At 53.2% G+C, this 22,561-nt stretch overlaps 1 protein-coding gene across 6 annotated transcripts in view; it reads right to left on the bottom strand.

Moving 5' to 3' along the window:
- Ldlrad4 (low density lipoprotein receptor class A domain containing 4) overlaps positions 1-22,561 on the bottom strand; it is a 357,460-nt gene that overhangs the window by 298,175 nt on the left and 36,724 nt on the right. For 4 of the 6 annotated variants that reach the window (XM_047526198.1, XM_047526191.1, XM_047526192.1 and 1 more), the window contains exon 2: positions 7,710-7,795. The exons of 1 other annotated variant lie outside the window; for it this stretch is intronic. The gene's annotated coding sequence lies outside the window, so the exon portion shown is untranslated. Of the gene's footprint in view, positions 1-7,709; positions 7,796-8,075; positions 8,227-22,561 lie in introns of those variants that run through there. One more of the 6 variants, XM_047526193.1, reaches the window with a different exon arrangement.

The raw sequence follows: 22,561 nt of genomic DNA, 5'->3' as shown, positions 1-22,561 counted from the left end.
CTCTGAGGTGGAGGCTGGTGGTGGAGAAGCTGCCACCAGTCAGAGGTCACCACGCATGGCGGTCAGGGCACGAGACCAGGACGTGATCCACCCACAGAACGCCACCTTCCAAAGTGAGGCACTGCCTTCCAGGACTCCACGTCGGGCCCCACACACGAGACACAGGGTGGACACGCACCCCCTCCAGTGCATTCGTGAAGGTGGCAGAGGCTCTGAGCTTCCCAGCCCTCAAATCAACCAGGCAACCCTTCCGAGTGCATGGGAAATCCCTGAAAGTGTGAGTGGCCAAGGGGAAGGACAGGTACCGGGTGGGGGGCTAGGTGGGCCCGGGGCCACGGGCAACCGCACGGAAGGGACAGCAGTGTGCACTATTTGAGGTCACTATTTTTTGAGATGACCCAGCCAAGAGGGAGTGTGGGCTACCACAGCCCTGAGGCCTCCAGGTGGAGACGGGCAAGGGTCCGGGCAAGGGGCACCCGAGGGAAAAGCCCTGGGACTGACCGCTGAGTGGACAGAACCCAGGACTAAGGCTGAAAAGGTTCACAGCCGCGTTTTGATGGACAAAAACTTGAAAACCACCAATGGTCATCATACCAAAACAACTGTACTAAGAACAAATATCTAGTCAGGGAGCAGCACAGCCCTGTGATCCAGCTGCCCGGGAGACCAAGGCAGGAGGATCCCAAATCCCAGGCCAGCCCGGGCAACGCAGCAAGACCCTGTCTCAAAGAATAGGAAGGACTGGGGTGCAGCTCGGCGGCAGAGCGCTCGCCAAGCAGGTGCAAGGCCCCGGGTTCCGTCTCTGGTAGTGCACGCGCACACGCGCACACACACACACACACACACACACACACACCCACACCGTGGTGTCGGGCACTAAGGGAGCAACGCGGTGAGGTTCACCAAGACCTCACACGCTTCGCCACAGCGGCCCTCACACCTCCTCTTCATTCTTGGGGTGATCGTGCCTTATGCTGATGACCCCTGTTGTAGTCAGCTTTTTTCCTGCTGGGATTAAAGGATCCAACCAGAAAATTTTAGGGGAGGAAAAGTTTATTTGGGGGCTCTTGGTTTCAGAGGTCTGAGTCCAGAGAAGGGTGGTTCCATGCCTCAGGGCTCCAGGTGAGGCTGAACATCGTGGAGGAGGAGTGTGGCGGAGGGAAGCGGCTCACATCATCAGGCAGCAGAGAGAGAGAGAGAGAGACAGACAGAGACAGAGACAGAGACAGAGAGAGCCTCCACTCGCCAGATATAAATACGCAGCCCACAGCCACACCCCAATGCCCACCTCCTCCAGCCACACCCCACCTGCCTCCAGGTACCACCCGGTCAATACCATCAGGGATCAATTCACTGCTTAGGTTAAGACCACAGCCCAATCATTTCTGCCCCAAACCTTCTTGCCCTGTCTCTCACGCGAGCTTTTGGGGGACACCACATCCAAACCATAACATCCCCAAATCTCCACCTTCAGTCATGAGCTCTCCCAGCCTCAGATTGCTGTCCAGCCATTTACCCACAAGTGTCCTCCAGGTGCGTCGGGCCGAGGAGCCTGGGGCCCAGACTCCTCGTTTGCACTGAACGGCCTCACTGCCATCTCTGCTCCCGCCAGCTTCCGGTCCACCTAGCCTGGAGCTCAAGAGTCGCTTTAGAACCTGGCCTCGGCTCCTCCACCCGCCTCTCCTCACGCTCCACACCCACTGGCCGGTCAGCCCACGGAGCTGCTCCGCTGCAGGCCCTCCTCTCTCGCTGCTACCTCACTGGGGGCCAATCGCCTGAACACGTTACCTACCAACCACGTCCTCCCTCAAGACCCTCTGTGGCGCTCCACAGTCCACAGGATGGTCTACGCATGGTGTTCACCTGACTTCTGGCTTGGCGGTTCTCTTCTCAGTTTTCTCTCTGGTCTTTCTTCTCAAGATCCCTGGTGCGTTTGCTATTCTTCCATGACTGCTGACTTTCATCCGCATGAGACCTTCCCTGTGGTCCGAATGCTCTGCTTGGTGGCGGGGCGTGTTGGACCACAATGTGACTGTACCCAATGCCACAGAACTGCGGGCTTAGCGATGGCAGCCATGTGGTCTTCCAGAGCGCTGAACTGTTCCACCTCCGCCAGCGCTGTGCCAGGCTTCCACCATGTTAGCTGTATTTCTCCATAACTTCTCTTTAAAAAGATGGGGCGGAAAGCTTGAGAAACCACTAACGATCACAAAATATAAAACTGACCAAAAGCTCACAATGCCAAGGGGTGACAAGGTCCCTTAAGGGCGACTCAAAAGCACCCTCGCATCCTTCGAAGCACCAAAACCCACCTGGCACACTCGCCTGGGTCCGCGAGACAACTGCTTCTGAAGTTACTGGAGACCGTCAGCACATCTTCTTAATTTTACAAACTCAAGGGGCTGCACAGAGGGACGGTGAGGGGGCACGTGACCCACGGCCAGACTAGCCAGAGGAAGCAGGCCTCCCACCCAGGTGCCGCCTGCTGAAGCCCAGGGAGAACGAAACCCAGAAGCAGCGTCACTCTGAGAATATAATAGCGCAGGAAAAACGTCAGCACAACAGGGACCCTGCAAAACAGGTAGCCGCTTGGGAACTTCCAGAACTAGGGGGCTGGGATGTGGCTCAGTGGTAGGTGCCTGCCGAGCGCGCACGCGGCCTGGGGTTCCAGCCCAGCACTGCAGACTCAGGCCCACAGGGCTTTTAGGATGAGGCCTCCTCACCCAAGCCCTGTCCCCACGTGTACCCTTCTCATTCCGCCATGGAGACCACGGCTTCCTCGTTCCTCCATCTGCCTTCGTGGGCTCCACAGGAAAGTCCCGTCCCTACGTGGAGTACATGGCCCAGGAAGCGGGAGCACCACTCTCGACCAGGGCGGCCCCCCACAGGACCACCCGGCAGCCGTGCGGCTTCGTACTTGGGACTCGACTGTCCACTCACTCAGCAACTCTGCCCCCGGAACGTGACTGGCCGAGTCAGGCCAAGGGTGCCCGAGCAGCCCCAGCCCACAGTGTGCGGGAACTGGCCTCCTGCACTGTCCCCTGACCAGCGCATGGCCTCAGCTGCTCTGCCGCAACCCCCGGCACCGGAGAGACGTGCGGGGAAACGTGGAGAGCCACGGCAAAGCGGATCCCAGGACAAGAGGAGGAAATTGCTGGTCACAGGTCAGGCTGAGGCCCGACAGATCCCAGACGCCGGTGCACAGCTGGCCCTGGGCCAAGCACTCAGCTTGCGAAGTGAGCTAAGCGTCACCAACACCCTTTGGCAGGAATGGCAGCCAACACAGAAACAGAACTTATACAAAGTTCAGGTAGAAAGCCAGGCAGAAAACGCCCAGGTGATGTTTCTAGCAGGCCCCAGGCCCCTTGTGTTGCAGGACACACACTCTGTGACCGAATCCCTCCCCGCTCCCCTGTCCAGGTGGCCCTGGGCTCCGCTCATTACCCGTCCACACTGACCACCGCTAAGATTTCTCCCAGGCAAACCACCTCTAGTCTCATCCTCCACTGCAAACGCTCTTGACCTCTGGGGAGGTCGGAACCTTCCTGAGAACCCTCAAAGCCCCGACCCTCTCCCAGGAGCAGGGGCCACTGCAGGGACCCGCAGATGCCCCTGGTGGCCTGGGGTGAAAAGTCGCGATGGTCGGCCCGCACCCCTCTCCTCCCCTTTCCTTCCTGCATTGAATCTGAGAAGAGCCCAGCAACCAGCCTCCCTCCGAAAATAATTATGTAACTCTGACGAACGTCAAGAATCCATAAGGTCTCCTTCCGCCAGGCTGGCCGTGACCTCGAGACTGCAGGAGAAGGTCACGTCCCTCGGCTCAAGCGCTTTGGCCGGTCGGACCCGCGGCATCCCTGAAGGACGCGCCCTCCTGGAGGCTGCCGCGCAGATGTACCAACGTGACTTTGCGGGCACTGCTGAGACTCAGTCTGTTACAACTGGCATCGGCTGCCACGGGCAAGTCATCAGAAGAAACTGACCTTGGCAAAGCATATTTTACACTTGAGCGCAGTTCACTGGGTGACAGCCAGCGGGGGGCAGGGAGGCAGGAAGAGAGGGACCGTGCTGGAGCGTGCTGCCCGGCGCTGCCCCCCACCACCCGGCACTGCACAAGTCACCTCACCCACACATGCAGACCGAGCCCACGAAGCCAAATTCTCGAGCTGCTGCTGAGAATCCCATAAAAAGCAATGCTATTTCTAACCTCCCTCACCATGGAAAAATACACCCGCCACCAAGCAACCCAGAATCTCTGAAAGGTTTATTTTTATACTCTTTTCCCCACGCCCCCACCCCAGCCTCCCCCACAAAAATTTTAGGTGGAAAATTTGCTAGCTTTTTAGCAGCTTAACAATACCGTGCTAGGCATCAACTGCAGAAGTTGCTAGCACGCTTGAAATTAAAGCAGAACGTTAAAGGTGCTTTTCTGACAGGATTCTGTACGCCGACTTGAGAAAATAATATAATCTAATACTACAGAAGAAGAAACCACCAAATAGGCAGAGAAAATCCCCAAGGCCCCAGACCGCAGGTAGAAGCGAAAGAAGTGAGAAGTTCCTCCTCTAAAATCCGTGTCCCCCTTGCTGACCTGCCTCTCTACACGACCCGTCTTTCCTAAGCGAGCCAGCCCAGAGAGAGGCATCCATGGCCCCTGGTGCCCGTGCTGGGCTTGAGTTTCTCAATGCCACTCTGAACCTGAATCGGAGGGGACAGGGGAAGCAGGGGCTCCAGACCTGATCCGTGGTGCTGCACAGATGTAGGCCCAGGGCAGGACGGGCAGCGGGAGGAAGGAGGCACTGGTGATGAACGAGGACTGGAGAGCCAGAAACTTCCAGAAGCCAAGGGAGACCCTGAACCAGGACTCCAGCCATGGGTTCACCTCTCTGATGACAACCTGAAAGGTCAGCAGAGGCTCTGACCCCTGCAGCCCAGCTGCCCATACAGATAGGACATCTTGGTGCAGGTCCAGAGGAACTAACCTGAAGGCAGAGTTTACTCCTGGAAGTCGGGGAGCCAAGCACTCACGCCTCACAAGCTGAGTCTGTTTTATTGCTGACTGCCAAAGATGACTTCGTACATACAGCTGGGGAAAATAAGCACGACTTTATCCACCAGAACAGAAAGCAGGGAGCGACGTTCAAAGGTGATGAGTGCTTATCCCAGTCCCACTCTTCTTCTTTGATTTTACCCTGGAAGTTTTAAATTTAAGGCAAGAACAGGAAGTTCGGGTTGGGGATGCACGGTCTGTTAATTGCCGAGGGTCTCCCCACTGGGACCACTGATCCCACACTGACTCCCCATCCCACCGTCTATCAAGAACCTTGAGGGAAACCAAAAGCCAGGTGGGATTCTCCCCAACCATATCCTTCTCGTCTGCTGAGAGCCAACCTGATCTAAGGCTGAGGCTTCATTCCCTCAAGAAGAGGACAGGAAACGGGCAAAGCGTGTGAATGGAGACTCCCTGGCCAGCACCCTGCCACACCGGCTCTGGCAGGACGCCTGGAAGGCCTTCAGGGATTCTCCCGCGTCCTGAAAGAGGACAGAGATCGCCACCTCTTCTTTTCCTCCAATCCTCCCACCTACCACGTACCGAAATACTGAACTAGGCATCTTCTAAATAATATCCCATTACAAGTCAGAGGAGTTGAGACTCAGAGCTACAACCCAACGTGGTAACCAAGTGAATAAAATCGACAGGGCGAGAACTCAACCCCAAGGCTGCGGCTTGTGACTCTACTTTCCAAAAGCAACACGGCCAAGGGCAGGTCTGGAGCTCACCCAGGAGGCCCGAGTAATGACATGCATTTAACAGCAGCCTAAACATACAGACCCAAACCCATTTCAAAACCAAGTTCCAACCAATCCACTGAACAAAAAGAGGGTCAATGCAAAATGCAAGACCTCCGAGGGCCTTCCCAGACAGGCAGAGCACGGAGCAGCAAGGCCACCTGTCCTCTGCATCAGCCCTTAGGAATGTCTCGCAGCCCAGCTGAGAGCTGCTTAAGGGACCAAGCTTTACAAGTAACAGAGCGAATATAAATTCCAGGACAGTCAACTGTAAGAACCTATTTTAGAGGTGCGAAAGTTCTTACGACACCTCGGAATCTAAGTCTGTGCTTGAAAATTACCCGTGATGCGTGAAGCCGCGTGTGGCTCTGCAGAGACGGCCCTCAGGTCTCGGACCTCTCTGGGGGTGGGGGAGGGGCAAGGCAGCCTTCAATCCAACCTAAAAGCCACATCCAGCACTGCAAGTCGCAAAAAAGTTTTCCATTACCAGTTTTGAAAGTTGCTTAAAATAGCTGACAGAATGAGGTAATCCCATATAAGGAGGAAAATCAGATACTTATGTAATTTTTTCAAGAATTATTTCTACTTTTGCCAAAGTTTTGCAAATCAAATTTGGCAGCCCTTCGGGGCCCCGGCCAGTGGTGTGTTCAGGGACCTGGTGAAGATCGACTTGAGGGCAGCTTTAGTTTGGGGTGAGGAAACTCAAGGTGGCCGTATTTGGGACGAAGGATGCAAACAGAACTGCGTCCCCAGTTCCTAGGCCCTGGTGGGGACAAGCCACCACCTCCTGTTCCAGGCTGGTGGTAGGTGGGCCAAAGTACAGACGGAAAATCGTGCAGCTCCTCAGTTCTCACGCGTCAATGAAGATGGGAACTCTGAAGCATCAGGCTGCTCCGCCAGGGTCACAGGGCCAGATGGACAACCATCCCTGACAGAGACCCACCCCAGAGACCCCCTCCCACAAGCCCCACACTTTCAGACCTCTGAGAGCGGAAGTCGCATAACCGCTCCAGGCTGCAACACAGACAAGAACCCGCCACACTGACTCGGCCAGTGGCCCACTGGGCAAGAAGGCCCACTCTTGAGCCCCACGACTGTCAGGAAGGTTCCAAATCGTGAAAGGCCCATTCAAACTCCAGCACCCGTGTGTCTCAGTGGAAACAAGCTAAATCCCTTCCCCAGTCCCCACCGGTCATCGAAGTCCAACAGCACCATGAATAAAAAGGCAGAGTGTGCCGAGGGGTCTCCAGCGACATGTCTCATCTGACCAGTTCCCTTGAGCGTGCGGGTTGGGCACTGTCCTTCAACAGAACGCAGGCCAATGCGGGGGTGGGGGACGGGGTTGGGGACCAGCCTGGCCCTTATCAAGTCTCCATTCTAGCAAGGGATTTGCCACAAGCCATGAGTACACCACCTGGCACCTTAAAAATCTGGAAGAAATGTATGCCTCGTATTTCATAGACCTTCTCACCTCCCTGAAGAGTCTCCTGTGCTTCCCCACCCGATGCTCCCTGATATCAAACCAAGCCTGACAAGTAGGCAGAACGAGAACCACTGAAGTCACTTAGGAGTTGAAGGAAAGAGGCACAGGGAAGGGAAGGGAGCACGCCTCAGGAGAAGAGCCGGGTGCTCCTGGAGGCCTCCAGCATCTCCCCTGGCTGTCCCCCGGGGGGCTGGCTCTGAGGGGCTGGACCTGACAACGTCAGAGGAGACCTGAACACGTGTCGTCTGAGCTTCCGACTGCAGACACCCCGGTTCCCCGCCACTCAGACCCACCCCACAAAGCGGCATGCACACACACAGGCAGGAGGACGTAAGACAAACGCAGCAGCTCGGGAAGTGGCCGTCTCGGAAAGGCCAGTGCTGTGACAGACTCTGCTGCACAAACATTGTCACAAAGAAGAGCCGAAAGTCCCACTCACCTTTAAGATTATGAAGAGCCGGATCAGCGCCTGGCGGGTCCCAGCGGAGCAGGCGGAGGGCTGCGGCTGCAAACGGAGCGCTCACACTACAGAGAGGAAGAGAAGGACTTCAGGGAATCCATGCTGCACTTCTCCCAGCACACTTAACCCCGCACACACGCCAGCTTCCCAAAACTGCTTGAGGGCCATCAGAATAAAAGGCACGAATATCAAAATAAGGACAATAAAAAGTGCGAAGATAAGCAGCAAGCATTAAAGGGAAGAAGAGGGGATTTCAGCAAGACATCTGGAGTAAGGGACAGGACTGCCCACCCCCTCCACGGTCCCCGGCCGCTGCAGGCGGTGGGTGCGCCTGCTGCCTCGCACCTTCACAAGTCGCCAGGAACAAATTGTGGGCAGGGTCCTGCTCGTGCTGATTTTTGGTTTCCTCAGTTTGGTGACCCTAAGTTAGACTGCTTTTCAGGCCAGTCGCTATTTTTCGGAGCAGGGGACCCAACCCAGGGCTTCCCACTGGCCAGGCAGGCGGTCCACCAGTGGGCTCCAGCCGGCCCAGCGGAGAGGGTGTCCTTCCTGAACACCAGGTTGCCTGGCGCGGGACCACCCCACCTCTGGCAAAGGGAGGCAAGCCCACCGCTATGCTTCCTGCCCTGAAGTCCCCACCCACCTGCGAGCCCATGAAGCTCTAGCTCAGGCGATGACGTCTGTGACTGCAGCCCTCTGTCCCCTCAGGGGCGCATCCTCCCCCAGGCGCTGCAGATTCTGTCCAGTCCACCACTGGCTGCTAGTCCCTCACCCCACGTCGGTGCTCTGACTCCATGTGCACCGGGGCGGGGAGGCTGAGCCCCGAGCCTCCTTGGGAGACCTCCCCACACCTTTCAGAGCCGAGGTAAAGCTCTGCCTCTCAGCCCTGCCTGTCAGTGGGTCGCACGCTCCTGTCCAAGGCTGAATGAGCCTCCATCTGTCTAGCCCGTGTGCCGTGCTCTCTCCAGGAGACTTGTCCCTCAAAGCACGTTGCTGCCATATGTCACTCCTGAGTGATCCGCCAATGCTAAGGCATCCAGATAAAAATGACTGCGCCTAGCTTGAGGGTCCCGCGGAGGCCCCCACACGCATCTGAGCCCAGTGCCTCCTGGGTTTGAATGACTCCTCCCTGTGGATACTGTGAACCTACGGATGTTCCTCTCTTTTCCACGTTTTTGTTGGTGCATTATGATTGTGCGTACTGATGCGATTTGTGGATACGTATTCATTCGTAGCTGCACACAGTGTGACAATACAATTTGGCCAGTATCGTCCCCAGTGCTTCCGCCCTCCTTCCCCTCCCACTCCTGGGTCCCTTGCCCCTGCTGACATCCCTTTGAGTCCCGTGACATCTGCTCCCACCTTTCTTTTCCTTTTTCCCCTCTAACTTTTGCTTATGAGAGACCGCACAGGTCCTTAACCTTCCAAGTTTGACTTACTTCCTTTAACATAATGGTCTCTAGTTCCATCCATTTTCCTGCAAATGACATAACTTCATTTTCCCTTATGACTGAATAAAACTCCATTGTGAATCTCACCACGTTTTCTTTACCCACTCATCTTTCATGGACATCGAGGCTGGGTCCATAGTTTGGCTGTTGTGAACTGTGCAGCTGTGAACATGCTGCGAACATGCAAGTATCACTGCAGCATGAACTTTGATTCTTCAGGGTACATGCTGAGGAGTGGTCTAGCTGGCTCATGCGTGGCTCCGTGCCTAGCCTTTTGAGGAACCTCCATACTGATCTCCATGGTGGTTGTACTAATTTACAGCCCCACCGACAGTGTAAAATGTTCCTTTTTCTCACATCCTCTCCAGCATTTATTTTTATTTGTATTCTTGGTGACTGCCCTTCTGACAGCTGTGACTAAAATCTCAGTGTAGTTTCGATTTTCATTTCCCTAATTGCTAATGATGCTGAACACTCTTTCATATATTTGTCGTTCATTCGTATTTCTTCTTTTGAGAAGTTGGACATTCCTTTCTCCTCTCGTTTTCCACCCACTGACAGAAGAAAACAACGCACTTCTGATTCCCCAGAGCTTAGGGATACCTCAACCGGGACTTCTCTCATTAAGCTTTCCAGGACTCAGATGCTGAGATCTCTTGGGAAATGACAGAACTGTCCTGGTTAGGGCAAAATATCACACAACTCCAGGGTGGAAGATGCCCTCGTATAATCCCTTCCCTCAAGCGAGGGAGTAACTTGTAACCTGCTTCTAACAAACAACACAGGTGCCCCTCCCTCGATCAGGTTTCCCTGTGTAACTACACAGGGGGAGGTTTCCTCGCTGCCTCTGAAGAAGGAAGCTAAGGAGACAGGACCCCACTCCAGCCAGGTCCCTACCGCCAAAGTTAATTTGGAAACAGCTGGAAGATCTTGGGCTCCTGCTGTAGCCCAGACACTGAAAGCCCAGTTCCTCCTGTGCCTGTTGCTTCCTTCTACCTGGGAACCTGAGTCCCAGCTTAGAGATGTCGCTCTGCAATTAGCACCTGGGTCTGAGAGCCTTGAGGCTCCTCTGGCATTTAGCTCTGTCACAGCTCCAGGTCAAGAGCAAAACTCCCCCAAGAAAATTTTCAGAGCAAGAATTTGTGATTCCTTCTTAATTTTCCATTTGTATCAATAAATCTGTCATTCCCAACCAAAATGAAAAAGTCCTGTGTGAGTCCAACAACAGGCTCTAATTCTGACACATAATTCTGAAGCAACTTCCCAACAATCTTTTTTTCAAATGTGTTTTTAGTTGCCGATGGATCTTAATTTTACTTATTTATATGCAGTGCTGAGAAGCAAACCCAGTGCCTCACACATGCCAGGCTCCACCACTGAGCCCCAGCCCCAGCCCTCCCGACAATCCTTTTCAAAAACTCTTTAAGGGTTTTTTAACTTTTATTCTTAAATCACTGATTTTTTAACTCCCTGAACTAAGATTTTTATCTAAGCTCCGTTTAAAATAAAAGTTGAAAGCCAGCTGTGGGGTGCACATTCGTAGCCCCAGCTCTTCCTGAGGCTGAGGCAGGAAGATTCCCCGAACCCATAATTTCGCGACCAGCCTTGGCAACATATTAAGACAATGTCTCTAAGAAATAATAATCAAAGAAAAGTAGAATGTCTAAATAAAGTCAGTTTCTGTTACTCTCAAGAGATAATTACTTTTATTACAAAGAATACTGCAACTAAAATTGTGTCTTAGATTTTGAAAAGGCTGATTTTAATAATAGGGATATTTTTAAATATTCAAATTAGTCAAATTATATATAAGGTACAAAATAAAAACTTCATTCATTATAGAAACTTGTCATACTCCCCCAAAATCTATATTCAGGAACTTATTACACATTCCCGTTCCTTTGCAAATCACTTTGTAAACATGAACATTATCTCCAAGGCTTATCCCCAGATGCTTAGCTTCTCAGACAGAAGGATTCTCACACCCAAGCCAAGAAGAACTACAAACAGCAGTTCCAGAACACAAGGCAGAGTTCCAACAAACTCACCTCCTCTTCCCAGCATAATCTGTCCTCTCGGGCCCGTCTCTAGCTGTGCAAGACAGCCAATGGCCCACAGCTCGGAATCCGCCCGGGCAGGGGTGCGGCACGAAACCAGAGCCCAGGCAGAAGGGGCAGCTGCCCAGACCGGAGACCGGCCCCAGGTCAGGGTGCAGACCCGACACCCCACTCTTTCTTCCCCAGTTCCAGCGAACGGGAGTCTTCTCCACATTCTCCATAACACACTCAACACAGTTCAGCCAGCGCTTCACACCAGAGACTGAGTGAGATATCACGTCTCCACTTAGGACTTGAGGGCTGCAGAACCGTCATCCAGGGACAGGGGAGAACCAAAGAGCACCGCCGCTCAGACAGTGCTGGCTGCCTTCCTCCGCACTGTTTCCTGCTGCTCCAAGCATCTGAGGAATCCACAAGTGGCTTCCAAAGTGTTAAGGGACAGCCTCGTGGGACTAACCATGTCACCAACCCCAACCATCTCCTGGATAACATCTCCTGGATAACATCACGGGCATGTTTATGCCCGTGAGCCCCCGTGAAGCAGGGCAACCGGAGGGAGTGGCCATGAGCAGGCCACCACAGGGACACGAAAGCAGAGGACACCGCACCAAAGGGATGGAGCCCTGCTGACCGTCTATTTATCGAGAGGTGCTGGGGACTGAGCCCAGGCCCCTCACACAGGCAAGTGCCATGCCACTGAGCTCTCCTTCACCCTCACAACCTTCTCACTTCCTCTTTAAGCTCAAGGAAGAAACGTGTTCCGAAGAAGGGTTCGGAGAAGCCTGGCTGAAGACTTCCTTCCCTTCTCTGCCCTGGGCCCCACTCCAGCTGAGAACGGTCCTGTGAAGTGCAGCCACGAAAAACAGCGAGGCCCGGAGCCGGGGCAGCAGGCTGCTCCGTGGAAATTACCACTTGGGATAGGAAAAAACACAACGCTGTTCCCAGAACCTTGAGTGCTGCGGAAGGAGACGAAGGGAGAAGGACACGGCGGTGCCCCTGCAAGGAAAGGCCACTTCAGCGGGAGGTGGGCCCGCGTCCCCTCAGACACAGGAACGCCTGCATTGTCTCCTCGGGTCATTTCACCTGCGCTCCAAGAGAGGCACGCGTGTATTACATATCCAGCACCCTGTCAATGCCACATTGCTTTGTTTTGATGCTCTGGTCACAGCCGGGTGGGCAGCACCCCTGCGTGACATCATTCTCTCACCGGGTCACGTGGCTTCAGATGGAACTGATGCTGAGAAACACTGATCATGGGGTGTCTTCTCTGGGGCCCAAAGGCCAGCACCAAATCCATCCCATGCACGGAGTCCAGCCTCGGTGGAGTACCAGTGGCCAAGGTGGCCAGAGCCACCCAACAACAGGACACAGACCAGTGGCCTCCTGCAGAGCCCAGGCCTGCTCTACAAGGCCACCCATACCCAGGGACCAAGGAGGCCACAGTTCCGGCCGGCCACCCCACCACAGCCTCAGATCTGGTCACCTGTTGCCCAGCAAAGCCTCGGCAGCCACTCCGCCAATGCACCTGGAGCTCATGAACACTCGGGAGGGCCCGCTGGGAAGCACCTGGCAGAACACCCCCAGGAGAAACCAGAGGACGGGAGAGACAGACACCGTCTGTGGGCTGTCTGGCCTAGATGGAGTTTTCTTATCCCAAATAGAAATAAAGGGCCTCTCCAAAGCAGATGAAGGTGAAAGGTCCATTTTGCCTGCTGGGAGAGAATGGAGCAAGTGGCCGCCCTGCCAAAGCATCTCCCCCAGCTCAGAGGCCCCGACTCCAGGCCTTTGCTAGGAGACTGGAGAAGAACCCGGATTCTCCTGAGCTGACACTTCTGGGTGCTTCTAATCAAGCTCAGGCAGTCCAGACTCTACCTGGCTCCCACACACCTCCCGGAGGCCACCGAGCTGGAATGTCGGACACGGGAGGAGCAGAAATGGAGGCTCCTCAGCCCTCCAACCTGTCAGCCGGGCGAAGGCCGTGCATCTGCCTAAAGCCAAACAGCTTTCCTGTCCTCCAGCGCCTTTGGCTTGAGCACTTCATAGGTCTCCTGTTTTCTGGGTTTTTAAAAACATGCCATTTTTTCCTTCTCTCCACCCCTCGATATTGTCATTAACTGGGGACCCCAGAAGAGCAGCTTCAGAAGAAAATTCCAGGCACAAGACCAGCTTTCACAGCTATCACCTCTCATCCTCAGACACTCAGCTCCAGCCCCATCCACTGAACTGAGCAAGGAAGGAATCGAGGAGGTCAGAGGTGAAGGGTCATGACTTAGTTGCACAGATAGGTCAAGACACTGGTCTCTGCCTTCCTCGACTGTGGTGCACCCTACCACTGACATCCCCCTGTGGCAGAGCCCACACAGTGGGACAGGGCAACTGCCTCTGGCATTCTTGGGATACGTGTCCTAACAACCTGCACATCCTACACTCAGCCTGGGCCCTGGGCCCTCCACTGCCCATCTGACAACAAGGGAGGCTTCTCGCAAGGACCAGTCCATGACTGCCACACCCTGCCCAGAACACCCCGGTCCTGAGCTCTGCCTCAAACACTCCACTCCCGGCTCTCTTTGACCTCCCCCTGGGAAACTTAATGGATATATCATGCACACAGGGTTATGATATTTAAACACACACACACAGAGATCCCAGGTATGACTTTTTTAAGCTTCTAAAAACAATACTCAACCTTACTGTCTGAAACAAACCCCATCTTCTACTGCAAATTACTTTTCTAGTGCTGGTTTTGACCTACTAAGATGATTTTATAAAGGGTGAGTTTGGACCTGCATAGAAGAGCAAGCTCCAGCTACCAATAAAACTTTGCGGATGTCCTGAAGGATGGACGATCCTTTCCAGCACAGCCCTGCAGGGCTCATGAACCAACCGGAAAGCACAGAGGAGCTCAATGTTCTCTGTTGGAGCCAAACAGAGCTCACCCCATCTGCACTATCTGTGCCTGAACTTTGCAAATAAAGCCTGGAATCCAATATTCCGAAATAACTTAATGAAAACACATTCTACTGCTAAAGTGTCTTTGCCTTGGCTTTCACTGCCTCAGTAACCTCGTCCAGGGTCATTCCAACAGGCCTGGCACAAGCACGGCTTTGCACTCCACAGCAGGCTTCGCTGCACCCTGCAGGTCAGCCGTGAGCCCCAAGCTCGCATGCTCCCGGGAAGCGGAGGCCCTGCAGCGTCCTGCAACAAAGCACTAGACAGCCCCAACTCTTCGGTAGACCAAGGCAGCCCTCCGAACTCCCCTACAAATGTGGTTCAAATCTGACAGAGGTGACATCCATCAGATGTTAATGGAGATGTTCCTGGACAGAACCAGGGAAGAGTGGTGTGCAAAGCACCCAAGGGGACACTAAGAAGAGGGAGAAGAAGAATATGGAGAGGACACCGATTTCAAAAGCAGCATCAGGCCTGGTGCAGAAATCATAACCTGCACAGCATGAACCAGGAACAGACACTGGGAGACACTCCCACACCACCAATTCAGATGGACAAAAAGGCAGGGGCAGGGCGTGGGTGGGACGTGCCAGCGTCAGGGGAAGCCATCACTCAGGTGGGCTTCCCCTCAGGGCCAGGGAGATGGCCACATACCCTACTTCATGTGAAATGACCTAGTCTCCAAATAGTCCCATGTTGCCTGAATTTGATCACAAATAAATGCATGCTTCTACTGCCTGGCTAGAGCCAAAGCACAGAGGGCAACATCCGACTGCAAAGACTATCACTGTCACACCGGGGGACCGCTTCCCTCTGCAGGGTCACGGGTTTTGTTTAAAACATTACCACGCCCCTCTTCATTCTACACCATGCTCAGAAGTATGCCCAGCATCTTCTCCATGAGACCATCAGAAAGAGCACGACTGGGAACCCTGCCCACCTTAGAGGCCAGTGGTGACCAGCTGTGGCCTGGGTGACCTGCTCGACCTGCTAGTGGGTTCATAAGGGTAAAAATGAACTCCCAGAAAAGACAGGCCCTACACTAAGTTAGCTCTCTCTTACTTGAAACCATCCCGACTTTCCTCATTCTTGTGGGTTTCGTTAAACCAAGAAGCCCAGAACACTGTAAACTGATTTGCGAGTTTCCATACTTGCTGCCAAATTTCCACTTCTGCAAAACCAATTTGAAGCCAAAAGAAAAAAAAAAAAAAAGAGTAAAGCTAATCTTCTAGTTCTGCACATGGTCCAACTTATTCAGAATGTGGGTAAAAAGTTGGAAGACAAGAAATCAATTGTTGGCAAATAATGTCAAGGTAAATCTATGGTCTTTATTTTTAAAGTCACTACTTTGTCTCAGAATCACTTCCTCTTCCAACTTCTGGAAAGCTGTTTTGGTTTTTTGTTTTTTTTTTTAAAGGTGGACACTGCCAAACAATAGCCTTGTTATAAGCCAAAGTGTGGTTATTTTAAGGTAATTGTTTTACTACCTTTTAGCTGAAGGAGTTCTCATGAAAATCCATCCAAACCACTAACTTTGTTAAGAATTTTTACAGGTTGACAATATAATACTGCACGCTTCCAAACGTTTGAGGGTTTCATTTTGTGCATTACTATGGCTTTTCGAGCAGCACAATCTGAAGTCAGAGGCAGAGGTGAAGGAAAGGGAAGCTGGAGGGAGAAACACTTGGAGTGATTCAGAGCAACGCCCCATTAGCAGGAAAACCAAACCCAAGGGCAAGAGGTGATGCTTTGGCCGATAAGTACTAGACGGAAGAGTAATTTTGAAAGCATGCAGCATTTTGCATCTGCTGACTCATTAAAATATCTCCTTTTCTTGGAGTCTTCAGTAGTCAGCTCAGGGATGCATTTAAATACCCGTAGGCCCTGTGTTTTCAGATCCTGACGTGAAATGAGTCCTCGCTTAGCCAGAATCCAAACAGCCAGGATACTCAAACCACTGGGATTCTTGAGAAGCAAAATTACAACCACACAAGGAGACTGGCCAGCTTCCTGAAGACAAGAGCTGCAGGACCCAATGAGGAGGGGAACAAAGGGACACAAAACAGAACTGTGCTCCTGGCCTCAGGGGGAAAGCACCTCTCCACAGCAGCTTGAAAAGCACAAGAGTAAACTTTTTTTTTTTTTTTTTTTTTTTTTTTTTTTTTTTTTTTTTAAGAGTAAACTTTAAGTATAAAAAATTGGTAAAAGGAAGCATTGATCTGCCACAGGACCTTAAACCAAAGCTCAGAGGATGGTTAGAGACACAGCCCGCGTCAGTCCTCACCACAGGGAAGCTTCTGCCAAGCATCCCCAGGGAGTGCAGGACAAAGCTGGCTCCTGATCAGTCCACCTGAACAGAGGCCTCCACCTCCGGCTTAGACCTTCTGGAAAGGCAGAAGAGACCTGCAGTGGAGCCCAGCCACGTGTACATCGCCAGAGAGCCTTGTCCATCTCAGACTTGGGACTGGGCAGAGCAAAAATGGACAGCTAGCATTGGGCACAGAGCGCTGTGCAGGTTGTTTCTAGAAAGCAACTCATCACACAGGCTGTGCCCCTGGAAATCCTACAGTCCTGAGAAAACTGTCCTCCTTTCCAAATGCCACCACATGTGTGACAGGTAGAACTGGCACTGCAGGCTTTAAAATAAATAGGTGGACCACTCTTCTAGGGACTGCTAATGCTACGGGCCTATGTGCACACACAAAGCACACACACATGCACACACGCACACGCGCATACACGTGTACACACAAAACACATGCACACTCACAAAACACACACACATGTATACACACATGCACAAAAAATGTGCACACACACAAAATACACATGCATGCATGCACACTCACAAAACACACACACATGCACACAAAATGCACACACATGCACATGGAAACAACTTTAGTGATTGTAACAGAGTTTCAAACATCCCAAACATTTCTCTGATAATCTAAAAGTGCATGGCCAAAAAAAAAAAAAAAAAGTGCATGCATAACTGCCTACAGAAAATGTTTCTAGTAGAATTAATTATTTGGTCCTTACCAGCAAAATATGCATTTTGAAAAAATGACTGCTAATCTTTCAGCATGACAGTATAGAACGCTTGTGCCAACCTCCTGTTTGCCACCACTACCCTACCCAAACCTAGGCCGGAACTCAGGAAATGTTATTACCCTAAGAGATTCCATGTGAAATTGGATCTATAATGGGTCCACAGAAAAGATTTCCAATCTCAACAGAACATGAGAGATGCAACATTTAGTATCACTCAGAATTCTGTCCATTTCAATCTAAGGGTCAGTGATTTCCACCTTCTGAGGTTGTGAGTGAACTTGTGACTAACACCCAAAGCAACTCTGAAGCTAGGGTGGGACAGGGCTCCAGGGATCTGCCAGGAGCCAGCCAGGACCGCAGGACTGCAGGGCTGGGCTGAGGCAGGGCCAGCGATGCTGGGCCCACTCCAGAGCAGCGTCCCTCTCCTCCAGGTGAAAGCTATGGCAAGCTGCTGCCCAAATGTGAAGGCCACTCCAGCAACTGTCCTTCAATCTCAGATGATCATTTCACCAATTAAAAACAATAAATGACATCCTCAGCCACACCCACTCCAAGCCCAGAACTGCAGAAAACAGCCCTAGGAGATGCTCAGAATTCTCCCGCCTCTGGACCCAGGAGTATCAGGCCAGAAACAAAAGAAAAGAAAACCCCTGGGTCTGTCAGCTCCCTGTGTATCACACGCACTTGTCCTCAAGCTGCAGATCACTGGGGGGTCAGCTGAGAAACAGAGAAAAACAGGGGCCAGTGGGAGAGGGGACGGGAGGCAGGGAGCCTGGCCAGGCCACACAGACAGGTCCAGCCTTCACCTCCCAAAGCCAGAAGTGACGGGCCAGGCTTGCGTGTGAGGGCGCTAAGATGGTTCTCGGGGTGGGTGCTGGGCCAGGAGGACGGGCGTCCTCTGTGATCTGGAGGAATGCACACTGGCTCAGCTCCACCCGGCCCCATCAGAGCAGCTGCCTGTGAAGTGGCCTGGGAGCCATCCTGACCCTCGCTCCAGGAAGGGTGGACAGATCTGGAGGAGGAGAGAAAAAGCAGGCAAGGCAGAGAGACGGCCACGGAAGTCCACGCAGCGGACGTGGAGAACGCCAGGCAGCCGCTGTGGGGCCGGGGAAAGGAGCAGCGTGAGAAAACACAGCAGGTGAAGCCGCAGGAGCTGGCGATGCGAGAACGGGGAGCCGGGCGGGTCAGGCGTCCAGCCTCATGGCTCAGGCAGCACGCCCTTACATCCGGCGGAAGAGCCAAGGGCTCTTGCGTAAGTCACAGGTCGATCCGCCAAGGCTGCCTCCACCTGGAAGCCGCCGGTTGCTTGCCAGCCAGCTCCGAGTCTCCCATTGTCGGGAAGACTGCGCTGCAAGTGCTTCTGTAAAACGGCACGGTTGTGAGGGACACCCAGGCGCCCTCTGCAGATACGGCCCTCACCACTCTTCAGCAGCGCGACTCGGAAAGCTTTGTGAACAGAAATCAATCCGCATTCAAAATCTGGGAAGAAGAGGAAGGCTAAAGAGAAAAGGCTTCTCACGATCCAGAGTGCGGCCATTGCTGCGGCACCCAGAGGGACTCCAGACGGAAAGGAAGCTCGGCACCACAACTAACACAAAACACACGTCGGAGTTGCACGCCAACTGCTGCGTACCAGGGTACCAGGCTCAGGGTCTGCGGAGAAAGGGCCAGTTCTTAAAGAGCTGTCCTCACCAAGGGACAGTGCACGCCCCGCGATGGCAGACTCTTGGAGGACATTCACTCTGCCTCTACGTTTTCGTCTCATCATTAAGTTTGGGTGTGTCTGGCGTTGGGGACCTTCCCTTGGAAAAGCAGCAAGGCCTACCTCAGGATGAGACTCGGGAGCTTCGAAGCGCCCCAGTGTTCAGCCCATGCTTTCATGACCAGCAATACAGATCTCCACCGGGCAGGGCTGCATCCTGGAAGGTCCCCTGCAAGGCCACGCGGGAGCATCGGCAGTCACCTCATCCCTCCTGCCTCTGAAATCGCATGCAACCAGCCTACAGCAGCCCAGGCTGGAGGGGAGGAGCAGGGCCTGAGCCGCAGCAGGGGTCGGAGGCGGCACACAACCTTCCCTGAGCCCATCTGCACCCATTAGACTCACTCCGGGGTTCCAGTACAGTTTCCCCCCAAAATTCTAAAGTCATGCTGACCGTACTCATTAAAGGAAATAAGAGGGGTTGGGAGATAGCTCAGTCGGTAGAGTGCTTGCCTTGCAAGCACAAGGCCCTGGGTTCGATCCCCAGCACCCCAAAAAAATAAATAAATAAAATAAAATAAAATAAAGGAAATAAGATAATTAACCCAAGAGAAGCCGAAGTTCGACTGCTGCCCAGTAAGGACCTGCGCACAGTTGGGTAATGTAGTCGGACCATGCCGGGACCAAGAACCGACCCCCACTTATGATCATAACAAACACTTAGCCTGGCCGGCCGTGATTCAAGCACTTTGCGGTATTGATTCTTTCCATCTTTCTAAGAGCTCTGTGAGGTGGGGGAAGACCCACATCTGCCTTTCACAGATGTGGGGAATAAGGCCCAGGGTGGCTGACAAGCATCCAAGATCACACAGCTGGTGAGGGACTGAACTGGGACTGCCCTGGGCAGGCTGGCCCAGAGAAGGCTCCCCTACCGCTCTGCTCCAGCAAGCTCCTGCCTCAGGCTCCATGCAGCCTCGTGGGGCTTGGTCCCTGAGGCCCTGGCTCTTCCCGCCCAGCACTCAGAAGGCTGGCACGCATGCTCAGCCCCGTGCACAAAACCCTGAGGGCCCTGCCGTGCCCAGCTCCCCGTTTCCACAGTGGTCTCTGCTCCCAGGCCCTGGAGGCATCTGCACTTCCACCACCTCCGCTCTCTCTCTTGGGCATGTTGCAGGTACGATCCAGGCCTGGTCGACACCTATGGCCAGGTGAGCCCTACCTCTTGGGCGGTCTTCAATATAGATGTCTTTATAAATCCTGGGGCTTCTCCAGGACAGAAGTTCTGCACCTTCTGACGACAATGGCTGTTTCTAACCGTGAGGCTGAGTGACCGAGTGGGCTCATCTCTAGCTCGGTGGCTCCAGTCGGCACAGATGGGCCCTGGCTTCAGGGTATATGAGGACCTCATCTATGGAAGACTTAGGATGTTTTTGCTTAATGACTTTTCAACTTGACGGTGGTGCAAAAGCCGTATGTATTCATATTTTGAGTTTTGATCTTTTCCCAGTCTCCGGGCGAGTGGTCCTTCTGCCACGCCCAGGAGCCCTGGAATCACAAGGGGAAACAACCAGCCCTATACCTCGTGCCGCCACGGCTGGCGTGTTCGATGCATTTTCAACTTACACTGTTTCCACCTTAGAGTGGACACTATGATAGGGACAATGCCCATCATGGGTACAGGAGCATCTTTGCTGCCCAGACAGCAGAGGGGCTGAGGCAGGGCCATGGGAAGTTACAAATGTCTGAGGTTGGAAATACAAAGCCCACAGCAAGGGTTCTCAGTCCCCTACTTGAACTAAACGGGGGCTTGTAGAGATATTTGCTGAAATCTGCTCCCTCCCAGGCAGGTGTTGTGCTGAGCATTTTCTCAAAATTATCTTTCTGAAGATGAAAGAGACTTGGAACACGTGAAAAACAGTTCACCAGGAACCAGGAATCAAGGCCTTTGGCTCAGAAGCCACATTCTTTCCTGGTAAACAAGATGAAGAAAATCTATCATCTAGCAAATAGAACAGCAAGAACCCCTGGTCTATTTTTCCACCGCTGGATGGAATGTCAGGGAGGGATTCCGCTCCTCACCAGAGCCAGAGTCAGGTGCCGCCGTCTCTCCGCCTGCCCAGCCCTCACGACGTGTTAACGCCCAGGGTGCTGGGAGGCAGTCCCTGCTGAACTCTGGGGGCACCTCCTGCTACTATGTGGACACAGGGACAAGAGGGGCTGACCTGTGCCAGAGGAGCAGTGGAGGAAGCAAGCGGGGCCACCAACGGGGTTCAGATGGGTCACGTGTAAAGCCCCTGAGCACCCAGGACAGCCCCAGGGCATCAGCTGCCCATCCACCAAACTGAGGGAATGAAAGGGAGCCCCGCTCTGCATCATGGCCAGGGACGGCCCTGGGAAGCACATTTCAGCCACGTTTTCAGTGCCTAGCAAGGTTTCCAGTAACTTCTCTCTTCTCAGCATGGGCTGCCTTCAGCAATGACAAGCTCCTCCTCCCTCCAGAGATGCCACCCAGGCTTCTGGACAGTTGAGGAAGGACCATCGTGAATGTCTGTGAGTCAGAAGGTCAAGAGAAACACTGAAGGTCCTGGAAAGACAGGCGTCTGCGGGGAGGGAAGGCACGGGAGGAGGAAAAACAGCAACATCAGAAAATGAAGCAATGAAAGAAGAAACAATTGGGTGAACCAGAGGCAAGTTATATTTTAGAATCCTGTCATTTCCCACTAATGGTTCTGAGTCAGCCCCCAGTCACCCCAAATATAAGCAAATTTTGCCAAGTTCACGTAAAAACACTACTGCTCAGCTGTTTGTCAAAACAGATCAGAGAAAGATTTGCAAAGCTCTCTCACACACATAAGTTATTTATGACAGAACACGAAAGAAAATCTTCCAGAGTCGGGTTCCTGTGACAAAGAAAGTCCTGAGGGACCTGGACGGGGCGGAGGAGGGGCAGGGCGAGACGGCAGGGAGGCCGCGCTCGGGGCGGGCAGCAAGCAGGCACTTCCAAAGCTTGGGCACGTGGGCTGCTCAGCTGCCACGAAAGACATAGTTCAAAGCAGGGGCCTTCAGTGAGGCCACCACGGGCTCTTAGGAGATGCTCTGGAGAACAGATTACAGTCGTCTCTATTGGAAGTGACCGAGCTGTAATAACTACCTTACTACACTGAAAAAAAAAAATTAAATATATATATATATATACACACACACACATCTGATGATGCTGGGATGGAACCCAGGGCCTCTCACAGGCTAAGAATGCACTCCATCACTGAGCTGCAGCCTCAGCTTCTACCCTGCAAAAATCCCACTCAATGCTTCCAAGAAATCTGAGGGACTCTATTGCGTCCGCTCTAAAGGCAGGGGACTGAAACTTGAAGAATGTGCAGCCTTTCGGCAGAAAGTCAGCATGAGAAAGCAACTGTGCCAAGGGGATTCTCCAGACCACCGTGCTCCCACCTCCCACCTGGTGGCCGCCATGGGGCCAAGGGACCTGAGCAGCAGGTCTGCCCACCACACACGGAGTGGGTTCCCCTATCAATACCCAGCCAGTGAAGAAAGGGAAGGGCAGCATGGGGGTCTCACCCCTTCTCGAAGAAGACACAGGGTGGCCACCAAGAAGAAGAATAC

The sequence above is a fragment of the Sciurus carolinensis genome, chromosome 15 (assembly GCF_902686445.1).
Source record: "Sciurus carolinensis chromosome 15, mSciCar1.2, whole genome shotgun sequence".
In the NCBI taxonomy this organism is placed as follows: Eukaryota; Metazoa; Chordata; class Mammalia; order Rodentia; family Sciuridae; genus Sciurus; species Sciurus carolinensis.
This window is presented reverse-complemented; position numbering and strand designations above follow the sequence as displayed.